At 35.3% G+C, this 25,374-nt stretch overlaps 1 pseudogene; it reads right to left on the bottom strand.

Annotated features, from left to right (window-relative positions):
• The window catches only part of LOC119086614, a 50,713-nt pseudogene extending 32,367 nt beyond the window's left edge, over positions 1 to 18,346 (bottom strand).
• Between the last annotated feature and the right edge of the window lie 7,028 nt (positions 18,347 to 25,374).

Genomic DNA, 25,374 nt, shown 5'->3' with positions numbered 1-25,374 from the left:
GCTCAAATTTAAATAGCGAATATTGTAGCATTCAATTCGTATGGTCAGTTCTTTCATTTAGTCTTTTGATGCATCACTGAAGACCAGTTTCTCTAGCACAGATGCTCTATTATAATGGAACAGGATAAAGGGAAAAATATTGACATCTGCAGTTAATTCTAGGTCACTGAATAACAAACAACATTCAATCCCATTTTGTGTACTTAATTTACACTTTAAAATAAAATGTTGAACTCCATCTCTTCTTTCCACTTCAATTCATGTGCATTTTAGTCTTATCTCCTATTTTATATATTTGCTTTGCTGTCTCCACCATAAACCCTATGCCCCAGTCTGACTTTTTTTTTTTTTTTTGTCGGTTTCTTAGAAACGTTATATTTGCTCACAAGTCAAGGCTTTCAGTTCTTCAGAGAGGCCCGCTCTGTCCTCAAAACTTAGTTAAAACTATCAATGCATCTATACTTCTATTTGTAATTTTTCTCATCTGTTTTCATATAATATGTTTTGATCATATTCTGTGCCCTCCCCTTCCTTACTCCACCTGGATTGCCTTTCTCCCTACTCACCCAAAATCATGTTCTCTCTCTCTCTCTCTCTCTCTCTCTCTCTCTCTCTCTCTCTCTCTCTCTCAAAAACAAAACAAAACAAAATCAAAACAACAAGAATATCAGAACAATCAAATCTAAACAAAAAAATCCAAATATGACCAAATCACTGAAACAAAACAAAAAAACTCAAAATACACAGAGTTAGTTTTGTGTTGGCCAACTATTCTAGCCACAGGGCCTATTCTAGAGTGTGACTGATATTGCCCATTGTCATTCCATTGGAGAAAACTGACTTTCCATTTCATAGCAGGTATCAATTGCAAATAATTTTAGTTATGGGTGGGACTTTGCATCCACTTCCCTTTCTCCTATATTCACCACTACCCTAAAATCCACAAGGTCAGTACTTAACATTTGACTTATTTGCTAATAGGCTATATATTTTATTTAGTTATTATACCACTTATTAAATTTCTGTTGGGATACCAGAAAGCATTTCAGTTCAATTACTCCAGATAGTTAGCAGGTGTAGCAAGACTTTCTACAGGATTTGTGTATGGTAAGCAATTTATAATTTTCTATTGGTTCAGAACTGTCTCATCTTCACAGATGCCTCATTTTGCCAAAGCAGTGTTTTTTTTTTCTTCCTAGCCAGTTGCTCACTGATAGGTAAAATAAAGTATAATTCCTTGAAATCACTCATTTTGGCTATCTTCTTGCTGTAACATAATTGTGCTGTGGAGAGATACCCAGAAACAAGGATATTTCCCAATATAGAGATAGTCATCTTGTTTAGTCCAAGCTATGTTTAGTCTTCTGCACATAAATAGAATTGATGATTTTCCCACATCAGTAAGCATCAAACATTTGAATTATAAGACAGAGTTAGTAAATGTTAAGAAAGTAACTATAATTTCATTCATCACAGATATATGTAGACATAAGACAACCTCTTTCAAAATTATCCCTTCTCATAAACACTTGAAATGATGAGAGGTAAATTAGTTTTACATATGTTGCTTCACAATTACATAGAATATTGTAATCATCTGGCTTATTTGGTTCAGTAAAAACATAAATCAGACAACTTCTACAAATCTCATAGAGGGTTATATAAAAAGTCATTTGATGTCTTAGTAAGTTTTTAAAAGATATTAATTTTACATACAATCAAACACAGACACATCACACTTACACAAACATACTTATCTTCATCATTATTCTTTCCCTGTTCTCTGGCTCTATTGTAAAAGGAGCTTTTGAAAAATATATTACGGAATTTATTAGCAAAGTTTAGGTTGCTAATATTTTGCTTTCTGGTAAACATTAAGTGTAAAATATGAATCTTCTTCATCTATACATCTGTAAAAAATACATCTCCCAGACTAGACTTACAGTGCCAGAACTGGTTCTTTTTATATAGTATTAAATTTGTGAAGTTAGTAATGCAATGCTAACTATGAAAATAATTTACTATGATAATATCAAATACTAGATATGTAAATTTGATGATCATTTGTGTGATAATCATACTTTTCATGTAGAACTAATATATGGTTATTTTTACTAAAATAGTGCTTGTTTTCCTCCACAGTTTCTTTGATTCTCTTCTGGTTATTTGATTACTACTACAAATTTATTAAATTTGATCATAAAATGGTGTCAATCAAGGTCAAATTACTACAACTTTAAATCTCATAGGAATTATATTTCATTTCTTTGTTGTGACCTTCATTTATTCTAAACCTAGTCAACTGCTTTGCAAATATCAGACTTTTACTCTGGTGGTACACTCCAGACTTCACTGCATATGAGTTTTAGTCAAGAATTTAATGCCCATGGATTACTTCCAAGTGATTTGGTATTGCTGGACTGTGAAATCTCAATTTTAGGAAACATCACAATAAAATTTGATATCTTACTTATGAAATAAGAAAGACAATTTGGCAATGATTTGGTATGCTTTGTACGAGCTCTATAATTTTTGTAATTAAAAAGGTGTGGTAGGAATTATGTAAGTTTCTAGTAGCATGTAGTTGGCCTTGTAAATGTCTAATTTTAATACAAGAATGCTTTTATGCTCTTAAATAAAATTTCAGTGATATTTTCTACATAATTAGTATATGATAATATATGTTTAATTCATGAAGTTTATAATGTTCTGTCTAAGAAACAGTGTCTCTTAGCACCATGGTTCTAAACTTTTGGCATCATTGTGTAGCAATAAATCAAATTAACTCTATAGAGCTGTTACATGCTCTTGAACTGTGAGAAAAGTTATGAAAATCAATTTAAGTGAATACATGTTAAAATATATAGGAAACAGGATATATGCAGACTTGTTTTATTTTCAGGATAATTTTCCCAACAGCACAACACAATTATCTGACACTTATATTTCAGGAAATCCATTAAGATAGTCAGTAGTCCTTATGTTTATGCTGTAACAAAGCACTATGAGATAAATCAAGAACAACTATATACTCTCTCTTCTCTAAAATGTTCCATATGGGTTGAAATTGTTTGTTCCAGACCACTTAACAAAGTTTGTGAAGTAAGGAAGATGACTGAGTAGTGCATTTGGAAGCTTTGCAAAGTTTCAAGTTGGTTTTAAAATTGGTAGTGGTGGAGGTGGGGAGAAAGCTGGCTGACACAAATTCCATATGTTCATAGTGTATTGATTCTATCATACAGTTCTCTATTGGTCATAGTAATAAACATTCATTTAGTATCAATTTTATATAAGCAGAAGAGGATTCTGAAAGCTATCATCTGCTTAAAATTTTGTCACCCACTCACACAATGATATATAGGATCTATGTTATGATGGGTGACCATTTTTTGCAATTACAAATATTGTGGAAAGATGGGACACCAAAATGTCTATTCAAAATAATAACGTAAAATAAAATACAACCATAGAACATAACACAGATTTGTTTATGGAAATTATACATATTAAAATACAATTGTTCTTCACACAGTTAGAGAAGACCTAAAACCCACATTGAAGCAATAAGTGCCAAAATTGCTAAAGCAATCTCAAATTAAAAAACAAAACAAAACTGGAGCCATCACAATATCTGATTTTAAGATAATTACAAACTCATAGTAGCCAAAACATTATTACATGTGTGTAAAAAGAACACATATATAAATGGAACAATATGAAGATCAACATTTGATCTACAATCTTTCTTCAATCTAGAAGAATTATGTGAAAGATTGTACTTTGTCCTCCGACCACTCTGTCTTCTCACCTAGCAGATTAGTAAGTCAAATGAGAAAACATTTAAACATGCTTGCTGATGTGATTTTTAACATGAACTCAATAAATTATTTTATAAAGTGACTGAAAAGATATTCTGTACTGAATGAAAAGAAATGAGCTAATGAATTCTGAAAATTCTTCCAAGTCTCAAATTCTAGAAGACTTTTGTTTTTCCCCATAATTTTAATTCAGATTTGGAACCAATAACCTTATTGAATCAACACTTTTCTCTTAGAACAAATTAAAAATAAATACCAAGTTCCAACTTTGGGAATCCAGATGCTTTACACAATCCCCATGAGAACAATGAAGCAAAGGTCTCTAGTAGATAGACAATAAGGAGAGAAATCAAAACACCACTCCATAATTTAACCAATCAAAAAATGGCAGATACATTAATAAACACAATTCTGAAATCATAATCTTCAAAAAGCAAATGAAGACAGGTATATGGCTAAAGAATTTCAGTATGAATTTTAAAAAATAAAAGAGAGAAAAAAGGAATTGATAAATTTAAAAAGGTGTAGTAATACCCTCTGATCATTATTTTAAAACTATCCAAGTTGCCAATAAGGAAAGTGAAAAACATAATTGTATCTGCCATGATGATATAAAAATTACATGATAATTAAACCCTCTAATTTTGGTTTAGTGCTGAACTCACAACAAATTATGAGGCAAAGTGGAAAATCTTCCTGGAGCTATGATTTCTGTTACCATTTTGAAAAGGCCAGAAGTAGCATTAAATATAAGGCTAAACTTTTAGATTCTTTAGTCTTGTCACTAACTAAATGACTGACCATAACTTAATCATTTCCCTTTAGGATAATTCACTCTCTGTAATTGACAGTATGATTTTTAATTCCTGAAGCAGATGATGACTACAGTTTCTTCCACAGCTACCATTCTCTAATATGACAGTAAATATTGGAGCCGTTTATCACATACTTGTCACATTTATGTTAATTTACTGTGCATTTGTGAGGTAGGAACTATAAAAATTGTCATTGTTTTCTACAACATATATATATGAAAGCTATATATATGAGTTAAATTGTTCCATTTGTTAGCCAACAATGATAAAATTTGAACTTTAATACCTGTGCTAAGTGATCATAATCTTTAGCACTTCACTGTCTTTTGCAGTTAATATGTGCAGCTAGTGTAAATTTCAATATGGATTGACATCTCAGGAATATTTCATTATATTTTCTTCTACTTTTGCATCTCCATCAATCTTTACAATCCTTCCATGGCTTTGGTATCATAACTTGCAGCACTGGATATTTTTTTGTCTAAAGTAGTGTGCTGGGTTATTTACATTAATTTATTTATTTTTCACACAGCCTTATGGAATTGGGACTACTATTATTCCACTTCTAAATATGGGAAATAAAAGTATAGCATTTGGTAATCTAGTTGTGCTCACACAGATGGGGACTGATAATAAATGCAAACCTAGTTTCTCCTGATACCAAATAACAGCCTTTTCTTCTGTTTTATGATTTTTTTTATGTTTGTAGACCTAGTGTCAAGCCACATAAAGATTAACTTCTTCAAATAAAATACATACACACACATGCACACACACACACACACACACACACACACACACACACACACACACACACCTCAATTATCCTTGCCACTATTTTGAGGATGTCAAGATGCTTGAAATTATGAAACATCTGGCACTGAAGCTGACAATAAATGAGGAAAGATGAGAAAGCGACACAGTTTTGGATCACTGAGAGAGAATATGTTGCTCCCATATCACTATATATTCTTTAATTTGGTCTCCTGCTTTTCATTGTCTAAAGCTACAGAACATTTGGTGAATATTTACCTAAGTTCAGCTTGTCATGAAGAATTAATAATTTCTGGCAGCAACTGTCATTTGGAGTCAGCTTTATTTCCTCCTTAGTATAGGGACCTAGTACATCAAAAACTTGGGAAACATAGACAAAATAAATAAATGGAAATATTAAATACTTTTATGTTATATTATGAACAATATCCAACAAATTTTCTCTAAAAGAACTACATATTCTTAAAATGAGGTCGAATTTCTATGACTTTCCCTCTGAGATAAATTTATCTACTCTAGACAGAATAGAAGCACTGAAGGCTGCATTCAATGAATTTCTGTTAATTGAATTCTATTTTCTGACAGATATCTATATACAACTAATTATTAATTTCTCTTAAGCTGACAGGAAATATATATTTACATGTGTATGTGATTTGTCTGCTAATTAAATAAAAATAAATTATATTTTAAAGAAGCAGTTATGTTTTTCTTATAGAATGTGATAAACCTATAAACACCCACTTGCATTTCTCTGCCACAAAAGTGAAAATAATTCCCGTTTCTTTGCCTCAAATGTGGTTTTCAGAGTCTGGCACTGTAAAGGCATACACAATATCTCTTAAAGAGCAATGAACAAAATTCACCTTCAAAACTATAAGAATGTTAATTTTTATTATGACTGTTGTTTCGCTGTGTAGCTCATAGTTATATCTGACAACATGGCATACTTTTCAAATGTTTTTTATCACATTTTCATTTGAGAATTTCATGCATGCATATAATAAGTTCTGACCAAGACCACCTCCATTCTCTCTCTTCTAATTCGTCCCATATACCCCCAACTATTTTTACTCTGAACTTCATGTGATGCATCACTTTTTAAAATTCCTCTGAGTCTACTTAGTGCTGCATATGCATGCAGAGATATATGACTATTTACTGGAGCATGGATAACCTCTCATGGCTGCACCCCTAAAGAAAATTGATTCTCTCTCCCTCAGCAGCCATTACTTGCTAGTTCCTCAGCTATGGGTGGGACTTCGTGAGCCTCTCCATCATATATTGGGATTTCTTGTGATTTGATTTTGTGTGAGTCTTGTGAATACAGCCACAGTTGCCATAAGTTTATGTGTGCGTGTAAAATGGTGCTTTCATGTCCAGCAAATACTGTTTTGCTGCACATGTCTACTCCCTGCGGCTCTTTCAGTATTTCTACCCATTAATCCTTGAAGGTTCCTGAGCCTCCTCAAGGAATGCGTGTGACATAGGTGGCTCATTCAGAGCTAAGAACTCCACAGACTCTCATTCTCTGATCATTGACCAGTCTAGGGTGTCTGTTTTAATCACCTTCTACTACAAGAGAAGCTTCTCTGATGGGGGTTTAGAGATGCACTAATCTATGGTATGAAGATAAGAACTTAAAGAGTAGTTCATTGCTATGCCCATTTGGCAGAATAACCTATAACTTATCCAGCCACAGTTTTTGGCCCAGTTAACAGGATCAGTCTTGAGTTCTGTCTTCTGATGTGAGCTTTATAACCAATCTGGAAGTGGTTGATAACAAATTATGTAATTTGTGCAACATATCATCCCAGGGCAGTCCTTATTGTAGCTCTCAGGGTTCACAGCTGGGTAAGACTGTTCATCATTTTTTTTTCCAAATAGTATACATGAATCCTTCTAGCACTATGAAAGCTTACAAATAGTGATGAGGCTTCCAGGTTGGTACCAGTTTGATTTCTCTATGTCCAGTGACTAAAGTATATTATGTCTTCAGTAATAGGATATTATCATCAAGTTCTGAAGAGTAAATGAGAGCAGTTGCATTAGCATTTTATGTTTGGAGAGTTTTCCAAGTACTCTGTTGTTGTGTTTACAAGTCACAATTTAAAAAAAGAACTGCTTGTTTTGGTTCTCTGTTTCAGAGAACTGGAGCTTGGTTCCTGGTACCATTTTGTGACTCAAAACTTCATATAAATGTGACACCATCTTCTGGATTCAGTGAGCACCTAAACACCCATGTACATACACATACACACATACATGGATACATTGTATAAAAAATTCTGGGGCTAAAGAGATAGCTCAGTGGTAAAGAATATTGGCTCTTCTTCTGGAGGACCTGGATTTGGTTCCCAACATCCATACAGTGCCTAACAAATGTCTGTAAATCCTGTGCCAGGAGAATCCAACATAGATTCAGGCAAAATCTCTATTTACATAAAATAATAAAACAAATACATTTAATTTTGTCTTTGTTTTCAATAAAAGATCCCATGATCTAAGTTCTATCATGACAAAATTGTCTTAAAGAAATGTACATAGTGAATTTTTTTATCCTTTTTTTCTCATTAGAAGGCTCTTATATGATATGAAGTAAGCAAAAATTGTTTTATGAAAATACACATCTACTGTTTGAATATACGACTGGCTGTACTTAAGCTTGCTGATCAGCTCTTGAGATAAAAGCAAACCAATTTAAGTCCATGACTGGATACTACCCTATAACTATTTTATATACTGAAAACTTATTCGGATTTGTAGACTCTTAAAACTGAAAAAGACCTCTGAAAGTGGTTTGATTCCTTTTTTTTCATTTATAAAAGACAATGAAGTCTGTAAAAGAAGCATGACTTATTCAAGGTCATACTGATGATTTGTGTTAGAACAAGAACTTAAATGAGCTTGACATTTTGTACACCAGAATTTTGCTGGTAGACTGAATTTCAAACTACAGTTGAAATATCAAATATATGTAGATATTGGGAAGACACTCCAATCACAGAAACTTCTACATTGTTGGCTTTATTTTAAGAGCAATTCTGTGGGCCAGAGGGCACTGAGATTTATTCTGTATTGTGCTCAGGGAAAACAAATTAGGTAGCAGCAGAAGTGATTTAAGTGATAGGTTTTCATTTCACAGTTGATCACAGCAAAGACAGAGACCATTTGGTGCCTTTCTCAATGTCTGCCAAAAGTTTCTTCATGTCTGATATACAGATTCTTTTGTTGATGCACAGACAGATCTTAGCCCCCAAGGAAGCTTGTAGGATTGGTTGAATGCCAGAGCTGGTTTATTTCTCTGGTGAAATGTAACTGTTCTCATACTTTTAAATATCATTTGATTTCATTTCTTTTCTAATATCAGTTTATCCCTAAAGAATAAATTGTTATACTTGGGTTTTACTTAATTTTACTCTTAAATTCTGTATAACCATTTTTACTGTTTGGTATTTAAATACTTAATTCCTGAATACCGATTTTGGAAATAAATTTAAAATTGCCTGGAATTATTGAACTGAGAAAGTTTCTAGGTTGGAGAGAATAACTGAAAAATAGCATTATGAAAAAGAATTGCCTTTATTATTCCATCTCCTTTAATAGTAAACATTAAAACATCAATAAAAAGTAAGCCTGGACAAAATGTTTATTGAAGTCTTAGTCCTCATGTCTCTTCTCTTCAGCTCCTCCTCTCTCTTATCCTCTTCCTCCAGAAAACACAACAAATAGGTACAAATTGAAAGAATGCTGGTACAAAGAGGAAAACATGAAGAAATACAATAACAGACACAAAACAAAAAGCCATTCACCTACAGTATCAACTTTTAGACACGGAAGTTTTGTGACATGTCTTAGTAAGCACAGTTACAGACTGAAAAAATTTCCAGATCCTTACAAAAAGTATCTCACAATTATGAATTTGAACCAGATGAATGACATGATAATTTAGCTCATGATTAAACAAAATCCTATGCAGTACAGATTTTCCTTGAACCAAATTATATTAGATTACTTGTGGATTTGCTAAAATGACCTTAATAGGACTTGAAATATCATGGTATCTCTTTCCTTGCTCTCCAACTCTGTCCCTGTTCTAGCTTGACCCTCCCATTCCCTTATGTTCTCATCTCCCATCCTTTTCCCTCCATTACCCAACTCACCCCCAGTTTGCTCATGTAGCTCTTATCTATTTCTCCTTCACTGGGCAATCTATGTATCACTCTTAGGATCCTCCTTGTTAGCTAGCTCCTCTAGAGCTGTGGGTTGTGTTCTGGTTATCATTTGCTTTACACCTAGTATCCACTTATGAATGAGTACATACAATGTTTGTCCTTCTGAGTCCAGGTTACCTCACTCAGGATGATATATTCTAGTTCCATCCATTTATCTGCAAATTTCATGATGTCATTTTTTTTTACTGCTGAGTAGTACTCTATTGTGTATATGTGCCACGTTTTCTTTAGCCATTTTTCAGTTGAGGGGCATCTAGGTTGTTTCCAGGTTCTGGCTGTTATGAATAATGCTGCTATGAATATAGCTGAGCATATGTCCTTGTGGAATGAGTGAGTATTCCTTGAGTATATGCCAAAGAGTGATATAGATCGGGTCTTGAGATAGATTGATTCCCAATTTTCTGAGAAACCACCATACTGATTTCCAGTGTGGCTGTACAAGTTTGCACTCCCACCAACAGTGGAGTGTTCCCCTGGCTCCACATCCTCTCCAACATAAGCTGTCTTCAGTGATTTTGATCATTGCCATTCTGACAAGTATAAGCTGGTGTCTCAGAGTCATTTTGATTTGCATTTCCCTGATGACTAAAGATGTTGAGCAATTCCTTAAATGTCTTTCAGCCATTTGAAATTCTTGATTTGATAATTCTCTGTTTAGCTCTGTGACCCGTTTTTTAATTGGATTGTTCCGTATTTTGATGTCTAGTTTCTTGAATTCTTTATATATTTTGGAGATCAGCCTTCTGTCAGATGTGGGGTTGAAGACATCATGGGGATAGGGAGAAACAGGATGCTAGGGAAGTTCCTAGGAATCCACAAGGATAACCCCAACTTAGGCTACTAGCAATAGTCGAGAGGGTGCCTGAACTGGTCTACTCTGGTAATCAGATTAGTGAATACTGTAACTGTCATCATAGAGCATTCATCCAGTAACTGATGGAAGCAGATGCAGAGATCCATGGCTGGATGCAAAGCTGAGCTCCAGGAGTCCAATCAATGAGAGCAAGGAAGGATTCTATGAGCAAGGGACATCAAGATGATGATGGGAAAAAGTACAGGGACGGCAAGGCAAACTAGTGGAAACTCATGAACTGTGGACCAATAGCTGTGGAGCCCCCATGGGACTGGACCAGGCACTCTGGATAGGTGAGACAGTTATTTAGCTTAAACTGGTTAGGGGACCCCCAGGCAGTGGGATCAGGATCAATCCCTGGTGCATGAATGGGTTTTTTGGAACCCAGTGCATATTGTGGGGCGCCTTATGCAGCCTGGCTGCAGTGGGAATGGGCTTGGACCTGCCTCAACTGAATGTACCAGGCTCTGCTGACTCCCCATGGGAGACCTTGCCTTGGAGGAGGTGTGAATGGGGCATGGGTTGGCAGGGGCAGGGGTTGGGGGGGAGGCTGGGGATGCAGGACTAGGAAGGAGAGGGAGATCTATGGTTGGTATGTAAAATGAATAGAAAGTTCCTTAATAAGAAAAAATAAAAACAAAAAAAACAAGCAAACAAAAAGACTTGAGATAATTTATAATTTCACAGTTAATTTTTAAATAAAACAAAAGCATTTCAGAGTAGGAGTATGGAAAGTAATCTACATAGTTCATGTCTGAGTTGGGCTTTAAACCTGATTAAAACTTCTATACTTCTATCATTAGCTCACACTCTTATGAAATTAACAGGTCCATAATAAGTGTTTACATTTGCATGGTACATTTGGGCTCTCACCATCCTCATGCAGTAGTTTAATATCTATTTCTGAAACAGCTTAGGAGATATCAAGCATCCAGTAGTAAATCTTTCATATGCATTATGCAAATATAGAGACCCACTTCACATCAAAGAAGGCATGGAACTGAGATCTAATGAAAAGTGAGAAACTGAGCTAAGCAAAGACAAATGAAATTGTGTTGGATTTGAAGATCTAATAATGCCATCCAGTGTTAAAACTCTCGACACTCATTCTGTTTTATATTGTAACATTTGGCTAAGTATAAAGTGACATATTTGCCAGTATAGACTTATGGATACTTATGCTTTGTCAAATAATGAAAGATAAAAAGAAAAACTCAGGTAGTAATCTAGATTGATCATGACATACAATAGACCTTTTTTTTTTTTTTTTTTCGTTTTTTTCGAGACAGGGTTTCTCTGTGTAGATTTGTGCCTTTCCTGGAACTCACTTGGTAGCCCAGGCTGGCCTCGAACTCACAGAGATCCGCCTGGCTCTGCCTCCCAAGTGCTGGGATTAAAGGCGTGCGCCACCACCGCCCGGCTTGACCATTTTATAATAAATAGCACAATAAGGAAGATCAATGACAACAACCTGATTTTTTTCTGAAGTGACTCGTAAAGAAACTCTCTTTAATATGAGTTTTTTTTTAAAATGGTTTTATAATCTACTCATACCAATATTTTTAAACTTCCAAGGAAAAAGTCAATTTTCTTTAAGGGTGTGGCCACTGATAGGCTGACCGTGTTCCACTGGAAGATCATATACCCAAGAATATATAGGTAGCACAAATTGGGCTTTATGGGTTTTAATAAAAGGTGACAGAGAGTTGGGTGTGTAAGGAAGGGAGATAAATATGAGAGGAGTTGGGAGAAGAGCAGGGATATGACCAAATACATTCTATGAAATTTTCAAGAAAAAAATAAAAATAAGGGGAAAACAACCTTAAAGAACAGCTACTCATCAAAAACCTGTGATGTACTGTGGGGTTTTCAATGTTTGAAAGGAGAATTTTCAGGAAATTCCAGCTGCAGGATCAAGTGATTCAATGTGTTTCAGCAAAACAAAATAGAAAATCTAGATTTAAAGAGAGGTATTGATGCAATAGATGTTACATTTTGTGTAGAAATGCAATCATACTACCCATTCAAGTGCTTCTTTCTAAACTGTCTGCATGCCTCTGCTTCTTGCAATTGTAAGTTTGCATTTGCTGAATCTCAAATTAGTTTGTTTCTTTATTGCCTAACATGTTTTAAGCACCCAACAAAATGTCTTGACCTAAAATGCAGTATGAGGATATTTTCAAATAGTTTTTATGTTAAATAATTGGGACTTCAGAAATTTAACTTCTGTGTGTGAGTCAAGTATGTTGATTAACTCATGTCTGCACCACAACAGTTACAAATAACAATTCAAAACAACCTATGAGAATTAACTAGCAAGTTCTTGAGAATTTCAAATACATGGGCATGAAAAATATGGTTCTGAACATGGGTAGAACACTAACCCATTTGAATCCATTCCAATTAAGTTGCTGGTAAAACAAACTAAAACATTAAAACATTCATAATTATTGGATAATAGTATCCCTAAAGTTCAAATAAGCAGGAATAAAGATAGCCTTTCATACTGACTTTGCAATCATTTAAACAATCCAAAATATTATATTTGCATTATTAATATATGAACCAAAAAGACTTGGTAGTAAATGGATATGCATAAGACAGTGAACGCATATAGGAAAAGTTGATAGCCAGGGATAAATAGGGTGTGAATCTCATTGCATCAGTATTGTTTAAGTCTAGTTACATGTAGCATATTTTATATATGCATATAATTTATTATATATGTATAATTATATGATGTGGATATCGTTCTATATAAATAAAACACTGATGGCCAGTGACCAGGCAGGAAGTAGGTGGCCAGGCAGGAAGTAGGTGGGACAAGGAGAGAGGATAATTCTGGGAAGTGGAAGGCTGAGGGAGAGACACTGCAGCCACCACCAGGAGAAGCATCATGTAAAGACGCCGGTAAGCCACCAGCCACGTGGCAAGGTATAGAATTATAAAAATGGGTTAATTTAAGATATAAGAACAGTTAGCAAGAAGCCTGCCACGGCCATACAGTTTATAAGTGATATAAGTGTCTGAGTGATTATTTTATACGTGGATTGTGGGACTGCAGGGTTTGGTGGAACCTGGAGAGAAGCCCTCCAGCAACAATTATATATTTGTATATGTGTACATATAGCTTAAATACAGCAAAGTTTTTCTTTCCTGTGTAAATAAAGTGCTAAAGGATGTTTTTAATGATCAAATAGCAATGCCATGATTATCAGAAAGACATTTTCCTGAGATAACTTGTAGCTTGGCTACTGTAACATGTCCTTCATTCTTATGGTTCAAATTAGTTTCTAGGGTTCCAATAATCATCTCCAGATTTTAAAGAGTAGGGTGACAGAGAAGAAACAGAAATTCATGTACCTATCCCCTATTAAGAGACTCCTAAAATATACAAGACAATTCCAGTCACTCTTCAATGTTGGAAACAATCACATGCTACCTCCTAATGCCAGGAATGTAGGAAAATGGTCTTTAAGTATGAACTCAAGGTTATGTTAATTTTAGTAAAAGAGGACTGTATATAATTGGTAGGTAATTAGTAATATCTAAAATGCCTTCTTGAGGGACAAGAGAAATATTAAAGGAAATTTTCCTCAAGCAGCAATCATTAGTTATCTTGTATTCTTGATACATCAATGATTTTCATAGTTCAGCATCTTTAATTGATACTTACTATTAGCTTTAACATTTTCCAGGATGTAGAAAATCACTAGGCTTGTAGAAATCTGAATGTGTTTCATTTGGACTCTATTTTATTCTATTCTGTCTATATATATATATATAATTGTTATTTGTAACTGCTATGGTGCAGACATGAGTTAATCAGCATACTTGGCTCACACACAGAAGTTAAATTTCTAAAGTCCTACTTGTTTAACATAAAAACATAAAACATAACATATGCACATATATATGATGTGCTGACATCTTATCTTCTAATACTACTTTAAACCCTTTCTCAATATATCATCCCACCTATCTACCCAATAAAGAGCATAACATCCACAAATAATATAGTTTATTTCCAAAATGGATTCTACCAGACATTTCAATACACAAATTATTGTTTTATTTTCTAAGTGAGAGAACTGATCATCTCACCCAGAATAAGGATATATTTAGCAAAAACACAGTGAGTGTGTAACACTGATGGCGCTTTTGCACAGCTGCCTTCTGCTTCTTTGTGGGCTTTTCCTCTCCTCTCTTCTCTCCCTCGGCCACTTTCTCCAGGTTTCTGCATGGCTTGGCCTTTTCTGTTTATTGCTCAAAGAAGCAAGAACTGTTGAGTATGATACATGACATATTTGGAAAGGTAGTAAATATTTAATACATGATATGGTAAATAATGTATATAATTTAGCAAAAAACAATGTAAATATTTCATGGACTGCAGTGCAGCTGTTAAGTTGAAATTAAATCTGTGAGCCTAGAAAAAGGCTGTACTTCAACTTGTTTTTTCTGGTAAGAGTACTTGCTGCTCTAGCTTCTAATGTCCCCAGCTAAAGGAGAACGGTTGGCACTTAAGGAAAATAAAATATTAAAATGGCTCAAAAACATTAAAACTATTTAGAAAATATCCTCACAGTTATTCCACATACAGTGCATTCCAGTATTAATCATGCTATTCATTATCCTTTTTATCTTATTCATATTGCTTATTCATTCTCTTTATATGGTCAATCTCTTCAGCTTAAGATTTATCTTCCCTCAGTTTATTTTTGCCAACTATAATAGATCGATCTGTATATTGTCATCTTCTCATTTCCATTGTGTAAAGAAACACAGTGCATCTGCATACTTAACTCTCCATACTTAACTTTTTCATTTAAGGCTAGGCAAAATGACCCAGCTTGGAGAAATGGCTGCTATTGAGCCTCGTGATATGATTTTGATCCCTGAATCCACATGGTAGATGAGGGAAATGACCCCCACAAGTTATTTTCTGTCTTTTACATACATGCTGCCACATACTCAGACACATGTATATTCACAATATAAATTGTTGTAAAAAATTAAATCCACTTAACAATACAGCTTGGAAGCCACCCATGTAACTTCATATATTCTTCATTCTTTTACACTATTCCCTAATACCCCATCAGAAGTAATGTACCATAAGTTATTCTACAATTCTAACAGGAATCATTCAAGATACTTAGAGTTATGTATTTACAAAAAAGTGCTATAGAATGCAACTTATTTGTGTATTGTTGAGCATGTATTTTTAGAATGAATTTCTATAAATGACTATGTACTGCCTAGTCCTAATTGACATATCTACAACACAGTGCATATACCCAAGGCTCAGGGAGCATCACTGAATAAGTGATGGAAAAAGGTTTAGAAGACCAGGATGTCTGCTAATGCGACTTCCTGTTCCATGTTCCATATGGAACAGGAAGTGGCATCAATAAACTGTCAACAATATGGTCACCTAAATAAGATCTGTATAATGACAACAGTTCATATGCCAATGTGGATAAGAGAAATGCCAAAAGGAAACAAACCTAGATGAAGAGTCATAAGCAATAAATTAATGACTGCTGAGAGAGGGAAAATCAGTCTTCTTCGTAGCAAGTAGTTATCCATAAACACACCCACACCTACCTACTCACTCCCCATATATATATATATATATATATATATATAATATATATATATATATATATATATATATATACATATATATATACTTGTAACACTATACATAGGAAAATGTCATGAAGTTGAGAGGAAACGGGGAAACATGGGAGGTGTTGGAGGTGGAGAGTGTGCAAGATGAAATGATGTAAATACAGCTTTAGTTCAATAATTTTTTTAGAAATTAAACTTACATTTAAAAATTGACTAGGATACAAAGATTAACTATGAGATATTCTTGAATTTATTTGTTCTTCCAGATAGTGGTTTGTAATGCTACTATATCTCTCTGCTGAATCCAAGGAAAAGGAATTGAGATTCAGCTTACCAGTTTGGTTTTCTTCAAATGTAAATGATAATTTCTATGTCAAAGCTGGAATTTGAAGTCTTATGTTTTAATTAGTGTCCATCTCATAGCTGATATTGGTATTCTGATTTTTATGACTTTTTTGATTTTAATATTTATAGGTATTTATAAAATTTCCACCATTTTTTTCTCCCACAAATTGCTCCTGTTTTTATTCCCACTCCCTCACAAATTCATGATATTGTCTTCATTTATAATTATTAAATGTTGTAGTGGTTTGAAAGAAAATGGCCCGCTATAGACTCAGAGAGAGTGGCAGTATTAGGAGGTATGGCTTTGTTGGAAGTAGTGTGTCCTTCGGGTAGGCTTTGAGGTTTCACATGGTCTAGCCACTCTCAGTGGCTCATTTTTTCTTACTGTTTCCTGCTCATCCAGATGTAGAATTCTTAGCTACATCTCCAGTACCATGTCTGCCTGTGTCCTGCTATGCTTTTTAGCATGATGATAATGGACTGACCTCTGAACTGTAAGCTATCCTCAATTAAATGTTTTCCTTTTTGAAAGTTGCCATGGTCATGGTGTCTCTACACAGCAATAGAACTTTGACTAAGACATATATATATATATACACTTATGTCTTATATATCTATATATTAGATATAGATATAGATATAGATATAGATATAGATATAGATATAGATATAGATATAGATATAGATATAGATATAGATATAGATATAGATATAGATATATGTGTGTGTTTGTAACCTACCTGATTTTTTTTCAAGGTCTGATCACTTATTTGCTACTTTTTAAAAGTTTATTTTATATACCAACCACAGTTTCCCCTTCCTCCTCCTCTCCCATTCCTTCCACCCACCTCCTTTCTACCCCCTATCCACTTCTCAGAAAGTGTAAGGCCTCCTATGGGGAGTCAACAAAGCTTGACATATCAACTTGAGGCAGGACCAAGCCCTCCTCCACCAGCCCTGTATCACGGCTGAGCAAGGCATTCCATTATAAGGAATGGGTTCTAAAAAGCCAGCTCATGAGCTAGGGACATATCCTGGAACTACTGCTAGGGACGCCACAAATAGACCAAGCTACATAATTGTCACCCTCATGCAGAGGGCCTAAGACTTCTTTTTGACTGGAGTCAGACTTCGAAGTACAAAGTCTCAGCAAGGACATCATACATCTCTTAACATCCGTTCTTGGAACTTGTCTTTTGCTTCCTTCATTCTCTTGACCAAAAGTTTAGCATATTCTCCAGCCACATCCTTGTTTTTCTTAGGGAATTCTTTTTTTTTTTTTTCAGAGAGTTTATGTCCTAATCTGTGTTGCAGGACACATGGAGTAACAAGATGCTGAATCTTGGCTGCTCTAGTCTTAGGCTTCTCACCTTCTTTATTTAAGGTCTTTTTGATGATCTATTTCTGGACATCATTTTCTTTAGAGATATTGAAATCTTTTCAGATTCTTCTAGTTTTTTGGTCCCAAACCACAGAGGCACAGTATTATCTGTCAGTCCAGGAATCTATTTCTCTCTCTATCTGTCTGTCTCCTCTCTCCTTTCTCTTTCTCCATAATCAAGTTGAGAACACTCAGATTGGCATCCACAATGCATTCCCAAACAGACATATACTTCCTCTTGCCAGTTCTCCTTGGTCTATAATCAACAGCAGGCACAATCTGCAAGGGTCAAGATACCTTGCTTCTTGGGAAAACTTCATTGTTATCATCATGATTTGGACAACATAGCCCTTCTACTCTTCACCAAGATCATCAATAGCTATTTCTATGGCCATGTACTTATCATAGAAAATACCAGATTTTCATTCCTCATCCACTTCAATGAATGTCTGGCAGCAGGTGGTTGAGAAGGAGGTATTCAACTTCATCTTGACACAGTCAACTACCTGCAAAATGTTTTAAAATAAGAGGCTTATTGATTTTGTAACTTGCATTTCTTCAATTAGAGGTTGTGAACATATTTACATATGTTTAAGACTCATTTTCACATGTTATTATACATGGTTTTTATTTCCTCCTTTGGATAGTAATATTATCATTACTCCATTGAAAATAAATCATTCCATTCCTTCCATGGATAGTGAGCGACCAAGTACTCTTCCAGTAACTGGTCTTCATTTTCAATCTAATATTTTCACTGTTGTCTTTCTAGTATGAATTTTCATAATCCCTTGTGTTTTCTCTTTGTGTACTTTATCCTGATGTTTATAAAGAGGATGGATCAGTTTTCATTTTTTATATTGTTTTTATTTTATTTTATTTTTTCAAGACAGGGTATCTCTATGTAGTTTTGGTGCCTGTCCTAGATGTCAATCTGTAGACCAGGCTGGCCTCAAACTTACAGAGATCCGCCTGGCTCTGCCTCCTGAGTGCTGGGATTAAAGGCATGCACCACTGCCACCTAGCCTGCATCAGTTTTCTAATAGCTTAATTTGGGGGCTCAAGTGCTGTCTCAAAACAATTGTGGACCTCATGTGCATGTAAAAAAACCAAATGTGGCAGTGTACATCTGTGACCTCAGCAGTGATTTGGGATATGGATACAGGTAGATAGCCAGTATAGCCAAAATGACAAACTCTACATTCTGTGAAAGACTCTCGAAAAATGTGTTAGAGAACAATAAGGAACTCAGCTTTTACTTTTTGCCTCTACACATGCATGTGCAAGCATATCCACAAAACACACATATAAACACACACACACACACACACACACACACACACACACACACACACACACAAGAGAGAGAGAGAGACAGACAGGCAGAAAGACAGAGATTTCTTCCGCATGAGAATAATATAGATTGCTTTGGGCGTAACTTCTACCCTTTTCAAGCTGTGAGATACTATATTAGTCACACTACCTCTCCTGTTTTCCATTTCTTCATATTCTAAAGAAGAATTACAACAATATTCATTTATAGATTTAATATCTAATAAAGATTAATTACAACCACTGAGATTCCAAATATCCTTAAATCATGGAGATGATTCAGGTGTGTGATATGTGAAGAAACCTCCTTCTGATGACAGATACTTTGGAAATTTCTATTGTGTAACTACTGGTTTCTTTCCTTCAGTGAATTAAGGAGGCTGGGCACACATCTATGATCACTCAAGTATTTCATTTATAGATATTTACTTATCCTAGACTTAACCTCAAATCATATGGTAAATTCAGATGTCTGGCTGAAGAAATGGCTAGTGAATAGAGTACATGTAACACACTTAAATTTATATCTTTAGTTAGGAATCTGAGATTATTGCTGATAGCATTTTAGTACTGTCAATTTCAACCATATGGAAAATAGTCTATGTAGCTTGTTAGGAGCAGGATGATAGACAGAAGGAATTCACTAACAATATTGCTCACAAATCATAAGGAATTTGAATTCACATTATTATTCATATTTTGCCTTTATGGCATGCACTGGTTTTTAATGAAACTAACTTGATTCGACTAACTTGAATGTAAATTTTAGCAGCAGTTACATATCATATGTTCTCACGAGACCTTGATACTAAGTTGATTACAAACAGCTGCACCATTCAATTGCCAATGAAGTGTTACTCAAAGGACAATTAAAAGAAAAAAGCCCATATGTAGATTTCTGCCCTATATCCCTTGCACATTTCAAATGCTGATACTGTCTGACCTTCAAGCCAAGTAGCCATGTATTTTACTATAGTAATCAAAAATTTGGGACATCATCCATGAGGTTAAGTACCATTAAATTTTTGTGAGAATACATTAGAAGGAGAACAGAAAAGTGAATTCGTTTGTAGAGATGTCAAATATATATATAATAACAGCAGTTATGTAAGCATAGAGCTTTGAGTCCAGAGGGCATTTTCCCCAAACAAAGTGCAGTAGATAATGTTGAATGCAGTCATGCATGATACATTTGTTAATGCAGACACTAATGTTCAATGGTTTGACAATTTTTAATGAGAAGTCTTTTCTTTATAATATAGTCTTTGAAAATAGGAATGTAAAATGGATATGCACTTTCATCTGCATGCAACTCCTATAAGAAAGTAGGAATAGTATCTCTTGGAATGTGGGTTTAGAGAATTACATAATGTTTGCCCATTGATTTGATTTTTTTGCATTTTTATGAATATTATACCATTAATATTTTCTGTCCAATTAAATCATGTGTCAGATGCCTTAATGCTAGAAATCATGATTAGTTAATAAGTAAAGTCAAGAAGGCAAGAATAAAAGCACCCAATATATTCTAGGATGGAAGCAAAAAAATTTTCAGAGCAAATAATGGTGGAACATTATTTAAAATGATCATGCAGGTATTCACAGAAGTGCCTTAGAAGATGATGTGTAACTGAAAGTTTTCCTGTGTTTCTCCTGGTCCACAGCCACTCAGACCCAAATAAACACACACAGGCTTATATTATTTTTAAACAATGGCCATGGCAGATGGCAAGCATCTTGTTAACTAGCTCTTATATCTTAAATTAACCCATTTCTATAAATCTATACTTTGCCATGTGGCTTATGGCTTACTAGTATGTTTACATCTTGCTTCTCTTGGCAGCAGCTAGCAGCAGCTCCTCTGCCTCTCCTTTCTCTTCCTGTCTATCTGTTTGGATTTCCTGCCTGCCTCTAAGCTGCCTAGCCATAGGCCAAATGGATTTATTTATCAACCAATCAGAGCAACATGTATTCACAGCATACAGAAAGACATTCCCCCCATCAATGCTGTCTGAATGACAAGAAGCAACCTTGCAAATACCCTTATAGATAATCCCTGAAGGAGGGTTGAAGAGCAAGTACTAAGGCCCTGAAGTGGTTTTGTATCATTAACTAATCAAGACATTTAGAATATAAGATATTTGCCGGTTGTGGTGGCACACACCAGTAGGACTTGCTGAAGTAGAATATAAGAAATTAGAAAACTGTACAATATCAAGTCAGTCAAAATTTCAGCATAGGTAGTAGAAGAGATCATGAAGTCTCCCCATCCGAGTAAATGATTTGCAATTGATGTTGTCTGGAGATAGGAGAGCCATATTACTTTGAATATCAAACCTGATAGACTACCAGTGTCTCAGTGGATGGTCCTAAACCCATACATTAACAGCACTAAGTGAACTCATTTGTTATTTGGGAGGTGTATATTAGAAGATTTGGAGGCAAGAGAATGGGGTGTAGATTTTGTCAAAACTCATTAAATTCATGTACAGATTGCTCAAACAATAAATAAAAATTAAATGAGAGAATGGGTGACACTAAATTAAACTGAAGAGTTGGTGGTAAGTTAACTCAAGGTTTGATTGTTAAATATTTCCAATTTTATTTGAAATATATTTAATAATGATTTCAAAGATTTAAGCAAGCAAAATTAAACACTGTTGTACTTAAATTGTTATAATAAAATTACTCTGGTTGCTTTGCCAAAAAAATGGATTTTGGTATGACGTTAGTGTCAAGGGAACAGAAAATATGGTGAAAATCCTGAAAATGAAAAAGAAATCTGCCTGTGTAAAGTATAATAGCGGATACAGAGAAAAACAGACAATTTCAGAGGTGTAATGAAGTAGGAATCCCAGGATTTCTCATAGATTAGATGTATGCACACTTTTGCCTATATGCATGGAAATAGGGTAACACAAATAGCTTCACATTTTCTGTCCCTGGTTCAGTGTTACAGTTGCTTTTCTGAAAGGAGTAGACTTGGAGGAGAACAAAATTGAAAGTTTTTAAAAGATTAATTGTAGCAACTCACTTAAGATATTTACAGGTTATTGCAGTTGTCCTTGGTTTCCTTCTGAAATTAAAAGATAAGTTCATGTTGATAAAGATACAATTTACAAGGCAAGGTCTCCCCTGAGGAGTCAGGCCAGCCTGGTAGATTCAGTTGAGGAAGGCACAGTCCCCTCCTCCCTGCAACAAGGCTGAGCAAAGTGTCTCAGCATAAGCCCTAGATTCCAAAAAGCCAGCTCATGCACCAAGGATAGGTCCTGGTCCCACTGCATGTGGGCCTCCTAAACAGTTCAAGCTCATCAACTGTCTCACTTATCCAGAGGGCCTTGTCCAGTTCCATGGGGACTCCTCAGCTATTGGTTCACAGTTCATGAGTTTCTGCTAGTTTGACTATTTGTCTCTGTGCTTTTTGCAGTCATGGTCTCAATATCTCTTGCTCATATAATCCCTCCTTTCTCTCACCAATTGGATTCCTAGAGCTCCACCTGGGTATTGGCTATGAATCTCTGAGGTGGGAATGGGGGGGTTGAGGGAGGAAACTGGGGGATGGGAGGAGGGAGGACGGGGGAATCCGTGGCTGATATGTAAAATTAAATTAATTATAAAATAAAAATATTTATTAAAAAATGATACAATGTACTTCAGAAATAGCACTTGGAATAATCAAGCTGGATGAACCTGGAGGATGAAAGCCTCCTCCTTGAGGACTAGCTTTTGTAGCATCCAAAGGGGATAGGCAATCTGCAAAGGGAGAAAAGCAATCAATATCCTTACTCAACTGTGATGCCTATAAACCACAGCAACAACCAAGATGACAAGATATATCCAAAGTTACAACAGTGGTGCATATATCTTGAGAGTTACCAACAGCTGTGTAATTGGACTTAAGGCCCACAGAATAGGAGGGAATTCAGGCCTGGTATTAGAAACTCAGCCATCTATTGATAAACATAGAGGCCATTGACCCTAGAAGAGAACCCATTACTCCCACTTTCCTAAGCCATTATCTTTATAACAATAGGTAATTGTAGCTTTTATCCCTCACCAAAGAAGCGTCTTTTTTTTTCTTTTTTTTTTTTTTTTGGTTTTTCGAGACAGGGTTTCGCTGTGTAGCTTTGCACCTTTCCTGGAACTCACTCGGTAGCCCAGGCTGGCCTCGAACTCACAGAGATTCACCTGGCTCTGCCTCCCGAGTGCTGGGATTAAAGGCGTGCGCCACCACCGCCCGGCCTAAAGAAGCGTCTTTTGCAACAGATACAGATCATTGGAGAAAAACATGTCTGGTTAAAATACAAAGTACATCTGACCAATGGGTATTGAGTCCTAATTGATAGTTCTGAAACATAACCCCTATATTCAAAGTACAGAGAACATAATGGAAGAAGGGGCATAAATATTGTAAGAGCCAGAATAACAGGACATTTGCTATGAGATTTGTCTTCTATATATGACAGGGAAACTGCATTCATGATTTCTTAACAATATGGTCACCTACACAAAACTTGAATAATGACTATACCAGTTGACATATTATAGGGGTTAAAGGAAATCTCACAAGGTTCTACCAATAGCTGAAGAGCTACAGGCAATTAATGACTGCTAAAACGAAGTCTTCTCCAGGGATGATCTCCCAAATGTACAGCCCTAACATCATATACATATAAGGAACACTAAATGTACAAAGCAAGTTCTCGTTCTCTCTCTCTCTCTCTCTCTCTCTCTCTCTCTCTCTCTCTCTCTCTCTCTCTCTCTCTCTGTATGTGTGTGTTTAAAATAAGAATAATGAAAAGTCGATCATGAATTTTGAGAGGGGAAAATGGGAAAGGGTTGGATGGAAAAGAAATAATAGAAATCAGTGCACATATATGGAATTTTAAAAATAAATAGAACAAAAAATGCCTATGAGAAACATAAAACAGTAAAATACCATCTTGGACATAAGTATCTTGAATCCAGGAAAACATACATTAAAAATGAATCTCCATATAGTTAGAAACTGTTGCTGTGGAAATTATTGGAAGCATCAAGACAGTACAGGCAGGAAACAGACAGAAACTGAGAATTACATCTTAAGGCATCAGAATATGATAGAGATAATTTAGTAAAGAAGATAAAATATATAGATAAAGATGTACTCAGAAAGTTAAAAAAAAGTTGATGTAGTAGAAAATAAGGAAAATGATGTAAGAAAGAAGGGATGGTAAAACACATTAAAACCTGCTGAAAGATTGGTGAAGATGAAGAATTAAAAATGCTTATTATTTTAATCAAAATAAAGATTTTCATCCTCTTGATAAGGATGCCCTTCAGTTAAATGGTACCTCAGGATCATTTTGATTTGCATTTCCCTAATGACTAAGGTTGTTGAGCAATTCCTTAAAAGTCTTTCTGCCATTTGAGATTCTTCCTTTGAGAATTCTCTATTTAGTTCTCTAGCCCATTTTTAATAGGATTGCTTGTTATTTTGATGTCTAGTTTCTTGAGTTCTTTATATATTTTGGAGATCAACCTACAACTCCAGAGAAGCTAGCTAACAAGGAAGACCCAAACTGGGATGCATGAATCATCCTGGAAAGAGAAAATGGATGAGATCTCCATGAGTAAACTGGGGAAAAATGGTGGGCAATGTAGGGTAAGGTCAGGAGGATGAGAACATAAGGGAATGAGATGGTCAACCTGGAACAGGGATGGAGTGGGAAAGTAGTGAAATCGATACATGATACCATGATAGAAGGAGACATCATGAGGATAGAGAGAAACCAGGTGCTAGGGAAGTTCCCAACAATCCCCAGGGATGACTCCAACTTAGACTACTAGAAATAATGGAGAGGGTGCCTGAACTGAACTGGCTTGCCCCAGTGATCAGATCGGTGAATACCCTAACTGTCATCACAAAGCTTTTCTCCAGCGACTGATGGAAGCAGATGCAGAGATCCACAGCCAGGCACCAGGCAGAGCTCCAGGATTCCAGTTGGGGAGAGAGAAGAGGGATTCTATGAGCAAGTGCATCAAGATCGTAATGGAGAAACCTGCAGAAATGACCAAACCAAACTAGTGGGAATTCATGGAAGTTGGATCAATGGCTGTGGAGCCTGCATGGTACTGGGCTGGGCCCTCTGCATGGTGAAACAGGTGTGTAGCTTGATTAGCTTGGAGGACCCCTAGCAGTGGG

Source organism: Peromyscus leucopus, chromosome X, assembly GCF_004664715.2.
Source record: "Peromyscus leucopus breed LL Stock chromosome X, UCI_PerLeu_2.1, whole genome shotgun sequence".
Lineage (NCBI taxonomy): Eukaryota > Metazoa > Chordata > Mammalia > Rodentia > Cricetidae > Peromyscus > Peromyscus leucopus.
Note: the sequence above shows the minus strand (reverse complement) of the source record. Positions and strands in the feature narration are given on the sequence as shown.